General features: G+C 34.0%; 5 long non-coding RNA genes across 5 annotated transcripts; all 5 read left to right on the top strand.

Moving 5' to 3' along the window:
• The first annotated feature begins 1,376 nt into the window (after positions 1–1,376).
• LOC109588197 (uncharacterized) lies at positions 1,377–1,999 on the top strand. Its single transcript, XR_002188015.1, has 2 exons — positions 1,377–1,601; positions 1,771–1,999. It is a non-coding gene; the product is annotated as an uncharacterized LOC109588197 (long non-coding RNA).
• A 915-nt stretch (positions 2,000–2,914) lies between these two features.
• LOC109588196 (uncharacterized) lies at positions 2,915–3,615 on the top strand. Its single transcript, XR_002188014.1, has 2 exons — positions 2,915–3,151; positions 3,317–3,615. It is a non-coding gene; the product is annotated as an uncharacterized LOC109588196 (long non-coding RNA).
• Positions 3,616–4,516: 901 nt separating this feature from the next.
• Positions 4,517–5,226, top strand: LOC109588199 (uncharacterized). The gene is made up of 2 exons (XR_002188017.1): positions 4,517–4,759; positions 4,928–5,226. It is a non-coding gene; the product is annotated as an uncharacterized LOC109588199 (long non-coding RNA).
• A 396-nt stretch (positions 5,227–5,622) lies between these two features.
• Positions 5,623–6,245, top strand: LOC109588198 (uncharacterized). The gene is made up of 2 exons (XR_002188016.1): positions 5,623–5,835; positions 6,004–6,245. It is a non-coding gene; the product is annotated as an uncharacterized LOC109588198 (long non-coding RNA).
• A 610-nt stretch (positions 6,246–6,855) lies between these two features.
• Positions 6,856–7,431, top strand: LOC109588200 (uncharacterized). Its single transcript, XR_002188018.1, has 2 exons — positions 6,856–7,084; positions 7,253–7,431. It is a non-coding gene; the product is annotated as an uncharacterized LOC109588200 (long non-coding RNA).
• Positions 7,432–11,304: the final 3,873 nt, after the last annotated feature.

Here is an 11,304-nt window from a genome sequence, read left to right as displayed (position 1 = left end):
CCTGTCCGAGGCTTACCTCATTCATTACAACTGTAATTACACTATAGATCAATACTGTATATAATATTGTGTGTGTATAACTCATAAACATGAGTTTTACTGTATTACTGAACATGTACAATTAGGTAAAGTACGGTTTAAAATACAGTACAGTACTGTTTTAAATGCTGTATATTAGTGTTTTTACTGTTCTATTTATAGTTAGATGGACTTTGATGTACATTAATGAAGTTTTACTCTTTTTCAAAATGATAGATCATCTTTTACCAAGATAGGACAGCTTTTATTCATTATATATTTCTAATTGTACAACATTACTGTATATACAACTGTTGTTTAATTACAGTGTGGTGTGTAGACTGTTTTACCTGTATTTTAGTGTAGTATCAAGTTTATTATAACAATAACAATGACTATTAAGCTAGCTATTAGGTGTGATGATCGCAGTAGTGTTGTTATTACTCAAAGAATGTATTATTAATAAATGAATTAAGGAGATTGCGCAATACTTTTTTTGCATGTACAGAGGGTTCAGTGGTGTCTACTGCGCATGCGCAGACCTCCTGTGTAAAGGAATGGGCCAACTTAGTGTAAGTAACATACCATCTTTACAAAAATGGTCAAAAAATAAATCCAAATTTTTATTACATTTTCTGATACATATTGATGTCCTTATGCTGTCTAGAAAGATTTAGCTGATTCTGATCAAGTTTGGATTTGCTACGATTTTTTTAATTTGCTCAAAATTGGACAAAAGTCCCTGTATATAGTACAAGGATTTTTCAAAAATTTCAAAAAAATTTACAAGTAGAAAATTTCTCAATTTTATTACATTTCCTGATGCATATAGATGTACTTATGCTGTGTAGAAGTTTGAGCTGATTCATGTGATTAATTCCAATGAAATGTCTACAGGAGATTTATTCTTGCTACAATCTTGACTCTGGCTGGGACTTAAGAATAGTAATGGTTTCTTAATAAATTTGGTACACCAATTCTCACTGAAACTTTGAAGATATTCTATAATACTGGTCACACCCACCAACCTTTTCAGATCAGCTAGCATGCTCAGCAGGTTGGTGGGTGTGGCCAGTATTGTCTACTGCGCATGCGCAGATCCCCCTGTATGAAGGAATGGGCCAACCTGAAAGCTGCTCGAGCTGAGGTGGTCGAGCTGAGGAAGATCTTCTAGTGACCTGATATTGCGCAATACATCAAAGGGATTGCTCACAGTGCAAGCCCATGCATGCCCCGGGCAAGCCCATGTCATGACCTGGGCTTGCCCGTACAGTAGCCTTTCAATTAATTGTGATCTGCGCATGCGCAGATCCCCCTGTATAAAGGAATGGGCCAACCTGCAAGCTGCTCGAGCTGAGGAGGTCTGAGTTAATTGGTAGGTGTGGTTAATGATTATGGCCCATCCTACATACTAGTGAAGATGTCTGGTGAGAGGAGACTTATTCTTGTTAACAAATTGACCCTGGCTGGGACTTAAAATATTAAAGGACCTTCTTTCTTGATAGCTTTGGGTGACGGGCCGTCTTTCACTATCATTGGGGACTTGTACTCAATCCTGGAGGCTTACCTCATCCATTACAACTGTAATTACACTATAGATCAATACTGTATATAATATTGTGTATGTATAACTCATAAGCATGAGTTTTACTGTATTACTGAACATGTACAATTAGGTAAAGTACGGTTTAAAATACTGTACAATACGGTTTTAACTGCAGTATATTAGTGTTTTTACTGTTCTATTTATAGTGAGATGGCTTTGATATACACTAATGAAGTTTTACTCTTTTTCAAGATGATAGATCATCTTTTACCAAGATAGGACAGCTTTTATTCATTATATCTTTTTAATTGTACAACATTACTGTACATACGACTGTTGTTTAATAACTGTGTGATGTGTAGACTGTTTTACCTATATTTTAGTGTAGTATCAAGTTTATTATAAGAATAACAATGACTATTTAGCTAACTATTAGGTGTGATGATGGCAGTAGTGTCGTTATTACTCAAAGAATGTATTATTAATAAATGAATTAAGGAGATTGCGCAATACTTCTTTGCATGTGCAGAAGGTTGAGTGGTGTCTACTGTGCATGCGCAGACCTCCTGTGTAAAGGAATTGGCCAACTTAGTGTAAGTAACATACCATCTTTACAAAAATGGCCAAAAAATCACTGTAAATTTTTATAACATTTTCTGTTACATATTGATGTTCTTATGCTGTGTAGAAAAATTCAGCTGATTCTGATCGAGTTTGGATTTTTTATGATTTTTTATAGTTGCTCCAGAATCGGAGAAAACTCCCTGTACTATAGTACAGAGATTCTCAGGAAATTTCAATAAAATTGACAAGTGAAAAGTTCCTGAATGTTGTTACATTTTCCAATGCATATACATGTACTTATGCAGTGTAGGGAAGTTCAGGTGATTCTGATCAAGTTTGGATTTTTTATGATTTTTTATATTTGCTTCAAAATTGGGCAAAAGTCCCTGTACTATAGTACAGGGATTTTTGGGAAATTTCAATAAAATTGACAAGTGAAAATTCCTGAATGTTATTACATTTTCTGATGCATATACATGTACTTATGATGTGTAGAGACGTCGAGCTGATTCCGATCAAGTTTGGATTTTCTATGATTTTTTAAAGGTGCTGTATACTTGTACAATGTTTGAACTGATTGTTAGTGGGTGTTCCCGGTATTGTCTACTGCGCATGCGCAGATCCCTTGTATAAATGAATGGACCAACCTGAAAGCTGCTCGAGCTGAGGAGGTCCTGTCTGAGTTGATTGGAGGGCGTGGTTAGGGTGTTCCCGGTATATTCTACTGCGCATGCGCAGTCCCCTTGTATAAATGAATGGGCCAACCTGAAAGCTGCTCGAGCTGAGGAGGTCTGAGTTAATTGGTAGGTGTGGTTAATAATTATGGCCCATCCTACATTGTAGTGAAGATGTGTGGCTTATTCTTGTTAACAAATTGACTCTGGCTGGGACTTAAATATTAAAGGACCTTCTTTCTTGATGTCTTTGGGCAACGAGACATCTTTCACTATCATTGGGGAGTTGTTATACTCAATCTTGGCCTGTCCGAGGCTAACCTTATCCATTACAACTGTAGTTACCGAGGTAAATACGCAGGCTATAGATCAATTGTTTATGTATAACTACTGTATAAGCTTATGAGTTTTACTGTATTACTGAACGTGTACAATTAGGTAAAGTATTGTTTAAAATACAGTACAATACTGTTTTAACTGCTGTATACTAGTGTTTTTGCTGTTCTATTTATAGTGAGATGGACTTTGATGTACACTAATGAAGTCTTACTCCTTCTCAAGGCAATGGATCATCTTTTACCAAGATAGGACAGCTTATATTCATTATATCTTTTCAATTGTACAACATTACTGTATATACTGAGATATTTAGCTGTTGTTTAATTACTGTGTGGTGTGTAAACTGTATTACCTGTATTTTAGTGTAGTATCAAGTTTATTATAACAATAACAGTGACTATTTAGCTAACTATTAGGTGTGATGATGGCAGTAGTGTTGTTATTACTTAAAAGAATGTATTATTAATAAATTAATTAAGGAGATTGCGCAATGCGTCTGTGCATCCGCAGAAAGTTGAGTGGTGTCTACTGCACATGCGCAGACCTTCTCTGTAAAGGAATGGGCCAACTTGCTGTAAGTAACATACCATTTTTGCAAAAATGGCCAAAAAATCACTCCAAATTTTTATTACATTTTCTGATACATATTGATGTCCTTATGCTGTGTAGAAAGATTCAGCTGATTCTAATCAAGTTTGGATTTTTTATGATTTTTCAAAATTGCTCAAAAATTGGACAAAAGTCCCTGTACTATAGTACAGGGATTTTTGTAAAATTTCACAAAAATTGAAAAGTAGAAAATTCCCCAGTGTTATTAGATTTTCTGATGCATAAACATGTACTTATGCAGTGTAGGGAAGTTGAGCTGATTCCGATGAAGTTTGAATTTTTTATAGTTGCTCAAAAATCGGGCTAAAGTCCCTGTACTATAGTACAGGGATTTTTGAAAAATTTCAATAAAATTGACAAGTGAAAAATTCCCCAGTTTTATTACATTTTCTGATGCGTATACATGTACTTATGCAGTGTAGGGAAGTTTAGCTGATTCCGATAAAGTTTGAATTTTTTATAGTTGCTATAAAATCAGGCAAAAGTCCCTGTACTATAGTACTGGGATTTTTGGGAAATTTCAATAAAATTGACAAGTGAAAAATTCCCCAGTTTTATTACATTTTGTGATGCATATACATGTACTTATGATGTGTAGAGAAGTGGAGCTGATTCCGATCAAGTTTGGATTTTTTATGATTTTGAAAGGTGCTGTATATTTGTACCATCTTTGAATTGATTGTTAGTGGGTGTTCCCGGTATAGTCTACTGCGCATGCGCAGATCCCTCTGTATAAATGAATGGGCCAACCTGAAAGCTGCTCGAGCTGAGGAGGTCTGAGTTAATTGGTAGGTGTGGTTAATGATTATGGCCCATCCTACATTGTAGTGAAGATGTCTGGCTTATTCTTGTTAATTAATTGACTCTGGCTGGGACTTAAAATATTAAAGGACCTTCTTTCTTGATGTCTTTGGGCGACGGGACATCTTTCACTATCATTGGGGAGTTGTTGTACTCAATCCTGGCCTGTCCGAGGCTTAACTTATCCATTACAACTGTAGTTACCGAGGTAAATACACTATAGATCAATACTGCATTGTGTATGTATAACTACTGTATAAGCTTATGAGTTTTACTGTATTACTGAACGTGTACAATTAGGTATAGTAATGTTTAAAATACAGTACAATACTGTTTTAACTGCTGTATACTAGTGTTTTTACTGTTCTATTTATAGTGAGATGGACTTTGATGTACACTAATGAAGTCTTACTCCTTCTCAAGGTGATGGATCATCTTTTACCAAGATAGGACAGCTTATATTCATTATATCTTTTTAATTGTACAACATTACTGTATATACTGAGATATTTAGCTGTTGTTTAATTACTGTATGGTCTGAAAACTGTATTACCTGTATTTTAGTGTAATATCAAGTTTATTATAACAATAACAGTGACTATTTAGCTAACTATTAGGTGCAATGATGGCAGTAGTGTTGTTATTACTTAAAAGAATGTATTATTAATAAATTAATTAAGGAGATTGCGCAATGTGTTTGTGCATCCGCAGAAAGTTGAGTGGTGTCTACTGCACATGCGCAGACCTCCTCTGTAAAGGAATGGGCCAACTTGCTGTAAGTAACATACCATTTTTGCAAAAATGGACAAATAATCACTCCAAATTTTTATTACATTTTCTGATACATATTGATGTCCTTATGCTGTGTAGAAAGATTCAGCTGATTCCAATCAAGTTTGGATTTTTTATGATTTTTTAAAGGTGCTGTATATTTGTATACCTTGTTTGAATTGATTGTTAGTGGGTGTTCCCGGTATATTCTACTGCGCATGCGCAGATCCTCCTGTATAAATGAATGGGCCAACCTGAAAGCTGCTCGAGCTGAGGAAGTCTGAGTTAATTGCTAGGTGTGGTTAATGATTATGGCCCATCCTACATTGTAGTGAAGATGTCTGGCTTATTCTTGTTAATTAATTGACTCTGGCTGGGACTTAAAGTATTAAAGGACCTTCTTTCTTGATGTCTTTGGGCGACGGGACATCTTTCACTATCATTGGGGAGTTGTTGTACTCAATCCTGGCCTGTCCGAGGCTTAACTTATCCATTACAACTGTAGTTACCGAGGTAAATACACTATAGATCAATACTGTATTGTGTATGTATAACTACTGTATAAGCTTATGAGTTTTACTGTATTACTGAACGTGTACAATTAGGTAAAGTAATGTTTAAAATACAGTACAATACTGTTTTAACAGCTGTATACTAGTGTTTTTACTGTTCTATTTATAGTGAGATGGACTTTGATGTACACTAATGAAGTCTTACTCCTTCTCAAGGTGATGGATCATCTTTTACCAAGATAGGACAGCTTATATTCATTATACCTTTTTAATTGTACAACATTACTGTATATACTGAGATAATTTTAACTGTTGTTTAATTACTGTGTAGTGTGTAGACTGTTTTACCTGTATTTTAGTGTAGTATCAAGTTTATTATAACAATAACAGTGACTATTTAGCTAACTATTAGGTGTGATGATGGCAGTAGTGTCGTTATTACTGAAAAGAATGTATTAATTAAGGAGATATGCGCAATACTTCTGTGCATCTGCAGAAAGTTGAGTGGTGTCTACTGCACATGCGCAGACCTCCTGTGTAAAGGAATGGGCCAACTTACTGTAAGTAACATATCATCTTTACAAAAATGGCCAAAAAATCACTCCAAATTTTTATTACATTTTCTGATACATATTGATGTCCTTAAGCTGTATAGGGAAGTTGAGCTGATTCCGATCAAGTTTGGATTTTTTATGATTTTTTATAGTTGCTCCAGAATCGGACAAAAGTCCCTGTACTATAGTACAGGTATTTTTAAAAAATTTCAAAAAAATTGACAAGTGAAAAATTTCTGAATGTTATTACATTTTCTGATGCATATACATGTACTTATGTAGTGTACAGAAGTGGAGCTGATTCCCATTAAGTTTGGATTTTTTATGATTTTTTTAAAGATGCTGTATATTTGTACCATGTTTGAACTGATTGTTAGTGGGTGTTCCCGGTATTGTCTACTGCGCATGCGCAGATCCTCCTGTATAAATGAATGGGCCAACCTTAAAGCTGCTCGAGCTGAGGAGGTCTGAGTTAATTGGTAGGTGTGGTTAATGATTATGGCCCATCCTACATTGTAGTGAAGATGTCTGGCTTATTTTTGTTAACAAATTGACTCTGGCTGGGACTTAAAATATTAAAGGATTTTTTTCTTGATGTCTTTGGGCGACGGGACATCTTTCACTATCATTGGGGAGTTGTACTCAATCCTGGCCTGTCCGAGGCTTACCTTATCCATTACAACTGTAGTTACCGAGGTAAATACACTATAGATCAATACTGTATTGTGTATGTATAACTACTGTATAAGCTTGTGAGTTTTACTGTATTACTGAACGTGTACAATTAGGTAAAGTACTGTTTAAAATACAGTACAATACTGTTTTAACTGCTGTATATTAGTGTTTTTACTGTTCTATTTATAGTGAGATGGACTTTGATGTACACTAATGAAGTCTTACTCCTTCTCAAGGAGATAGATCATCTTTTACCAAGATAGGACAGCTTATATTCATATCTTTTCAATTGTACAACATTTCTGTATAATAATTATACTGAGATATTTAGCTGTTGTTTAATTAGTAATTACTGTGTGGTGTGTAAACTGTTCCCGGTATTTTCTACTGCGCATGCGCAGATCTTCCTGTATAAATGAATGGGCCAACCTGAAAGCTGCTCGAGCTGAGGAGGTCTGAGTTGATTAGTAGGTGTGGTTAAGGGTGTTCCCAGTATTTTGTACTGCGCATGCGCAGATCTCCCTGTATAACTGAATGGGCCAACCTGAAAGCTGCTCGAGCTGAGGAGGTCTGAGTTAATTGGTAGGTGTGGTTAATGATTATGGCCCATCCTACATTGTAGTAAAAATGTGTGGCTTATTCTTGTTAACAAATTGACTCTGGCTGGGACTTAAAATATTAAAGGACCTTCTCTGTTGATGTCTTAGGGCGACGGGCCGTCTTTCACTATCATTGGGGACTTGTACTCAATCCTGGCCTGTTTGAGGCTTACCTTATCCATTACAACTGTAGTTACCTAGGTAAATGCACTATAGATGAATACTGTATTGTGTATGTATAACTACTGTATCAGCTTTTGAGTTTTATTGTATTACTGAACGTGTACAATTAGGTAAAGTACTGTTTAAAATACAGTACAATACTGTTTTAACTGCTGTATATTAGTGTTTTTACTGTTCTATTTATAGCGAGATGGACTTTGATGTACACAAAAGAAGTCTTACTCCTTCTCAAGGGGATAGATCATCTTTTACCAAGATAGGGCAGCTTATATTCATTATATCTTTTTAATTGTACAACATTACTGTATAATAATTATACTGAGATATTTAGCTGTTTTTTAATTAGTAATTACTGTGTGGTGTGTAAACTGTTCCCGGTATATTCTACTGCGCATGCGCAGATCTCCCTGTATAAATGAATGGGCCAACCTGAAAGCTGCTCGAGCTGAGGAGGTCTGAGTTTATTGGTAGGTGTGGTTAATGATTATGGCCCATCCTACATTGTAGTGAGATGTGTGGCTTATTCTTGTTAACAAATTGACTCTGGCTGGGACTTAAAGTATCAAAGGACCTTCTTTCTCGATATTTTTGGGCGACGGCCGTCTTTCACTATCATTGGAGACTTGTTGTACTCAATCCTGGCCTGTCCGAGGCTTACCTTATCCATTATAACTGTAGTTACCGAGGTAAATACGCTATAGATCAATACTGTATTGTGTATGTATAACTGCTGTATAAGCTTATGAGTTTTACTGTATTACTGAACGTGTACAATTAGGTAAAGTACGGTATAAAATACAGTACAATACTGTTTTAACTGCTGTATATTAGTATTTTTACTGTTCTATTTATAGTGAGATGGACTTTGATGTACACTAATGAAGTCTTACTCCTTCTCAAGGGGATAGATCACCTTTTACCAAGATAGGACAGCTTATATTCATTATATTCATTATATCTTTTTACTTGTTGTTACTGTATTATAATTATACTGAGATATTTAGCTGTTTTTTAATTAGTAATTACTGTGTGGTGTGTGAACTTTTCCCGGTATTTTCTACTGCGCATGCGCAGATCTCCCTGTATAAATGAATGGGCCAACCTGAAAGCTGCTCGAGCTGAAGAGGTCTGAGTTGATTGGTGGGCGTGGTTAAGGATAATGGCCAAATTACAGTGCGAATCAAGGAGACTTATTGTCCTGACTATGGCTGAGACTTAAAATATGAAAGGACTGTCTTTTTTAATGTCTTTGAGTGGCTGTCCATTTTTCACCATCAATGGGGACTTCTTGTACTCTACCTTGGCCTGTCTAAGGGTCACCTAATCGATTACAACTGTAATTACACCCGTAGATTAATACTGTATACTACTGTTTGAGTTTTGTGATGATTATTATAACCCATAATTAGCTGTATATCAATAATAAAGTATTTTTACTGTTTCATTTTTAGTGCAATGGACTTCTTTCTTTGGTGATGGGCATCTTGTATCAAGATATACAGCTTATACTCTATCTAGTACATCACAAATTCCAATTTTACTATAATGTATAAATATTTAGCAGTTGTTTAATTGTTACTGTATAATTTTTGTTTTAATAATAATGACCTTTCAACTAGTAAGAGTGAAGCACTTGAATAAGCAGTAGCATTGCTTTGACACCATGTCCATTTCTTTTTTTGTTGGTCATTAGCAAATAAAAAAATTATAAAATAAACAAGAAAAAGTTAAAAAATTAAAAAGTAACAAAAAATAGTTCAAAAATATTCTCACGCTCTCAAAAAAATCAGAAGAAATTCCAAACTAAAAATTAAAGTAATCTGAAAATATCCCCATGCTGTCTAAACAAATCAGAAAAAGTTTAAAAAATAAAAATAAAATAATTCGAAAAAATTTCCAAGCTCTTCAAAAAATCAGAAAAAATTCCAAGAATAAGAAATAATGATTCAAAGACACTCCTAAGCTCCCAGCAAAGAAGAAAATTTCTGCGGCTTCGGAAAAAAAATTAAAAATCAGAAAAAATAATCAGAGGCGCTCCCAAGCTATCGGCAAAAAAAATTCTGGCATCATCAGAAAAAATCCTAAAAATCAAAAATAATCAGAAGACGCTCCCAAGCTATCGACAAAAAAATAATTAAAAAAAAAAATTCCGTAGGCGTTGGAAAATTTAGAATAAATTGTAAAAATCAGAAATCATAGTCCGAAGGCGCTCCCAAACTATCGGCAAAAAAATAATAAAATAATAAAATAAAATAAATAAATAAAAATTCCAGTGGCGTCGGAAAAAATCGGAAAAAATTCTAAAAATAAGAAATAATAATCCGAAGGCGCTCCCAAGCTATCGGCAAGAAAAAAATAAAAAAATAAATAAATAAAAAAATTCCAGTGGCGTCGGAAAAAATCGGAAAAAATTCTAAAAATAAGAAATAATAATCGGAAGGCGCTCCCAAACTATCGGCAAGAAAAAAATAAAAAAATAAATAAATAAAAAAATTCCAGCGGCGTCGGAAAAAATCGGAAAAAATTCTAAAAATAAGAAATAATAATCGGAAGGCGCTCCCAAGCTATGGGCAAAAAAAATTAAATAAAATAAAAAAATAAAAATAATTCTGGCGGCGTCGAAAAAATCGGAAAAAATTGGAAAAAATTCTAAAAATCAGAAATAATGATCCAAAAGTGCTCCCAAACTATCGGAAAAAAAAATAATAAAATAGAAAAAATATAAAAAAATAAACTTTCGATGGCGTCGGAAAAAATCAGAAAAAATTCTAAAAATAAGAAATAATAATCCAAAGGCGCTCCCAAGCTATCGGCAAAAAAATAAAAAAAATGAAAAAAATAAAAAAAATTTCAGCAGCGTCGGAAAAAATCGGAAAAAATTCTAAAAATAAGAAATAATAATCCGAAGGCGCTCCCAAGCTATCGGAAAAAATAATAAAATAAAATAAATAAATAAAAATTCCAGTGGCGTCGGAAAAAATCGGAAAAAATTCTAAAAATAAGAAATAATAATCGGAAGGCGCTCCCAAACTATCGGCAAGAAAAAAATAAAAAAATAAATAAATAAAAAAATTCCAGCGGCGTCGGAAAAAATCGGAAAAAATTCTAAAAATAAGAAATAATAATCGGAAGGCGCTCCCAAGCTATGGGCAAAAAATAATAATAATAAAAAAAAAACAAAAATTCCGATGGCTTCGGAAAAAATCGGAAAAAATTCTAAAAATAAGAAATAATGATCCAAAGGCACTCCCAAACTATTGGCAAAAAAAAAAATAAGATAGAAAAAAAATTCTGGCGGCATCAGAAAAAGTGAGAAAAAATTATAAAAATCAGAAAAAATAATCTAAAGGTGCTCCCAAGCTATTGGGAAAAAAAAATAAAATAAAAAATAGAGTTCCATCAACATCAGAAAAAATTGGAAAAAATTTAAAAATCAGAAATAATAATCCAAAGGTGCTC

Source organism: Amphimedon queenslandica, unplaced genomic scaffold (assembly GCF_000090795.2).
Source record: "Amphimedon queenslandica unplaced genomic scaffold, v1.1 AMPQUscaffold_12243, whole genome shotgun sequence".
NCBI lineage: Eukaryota > Metazoa > Porifera > Demospongiae > Haplosclerida > Niphatidae > Amphimedon > Amphimedon queenslandica.
The sequence above is the reverse complement of the archived record's forward strand: the minus strand, read 5'-3'. Positions and strand labels throughout refer to the sequence as shown.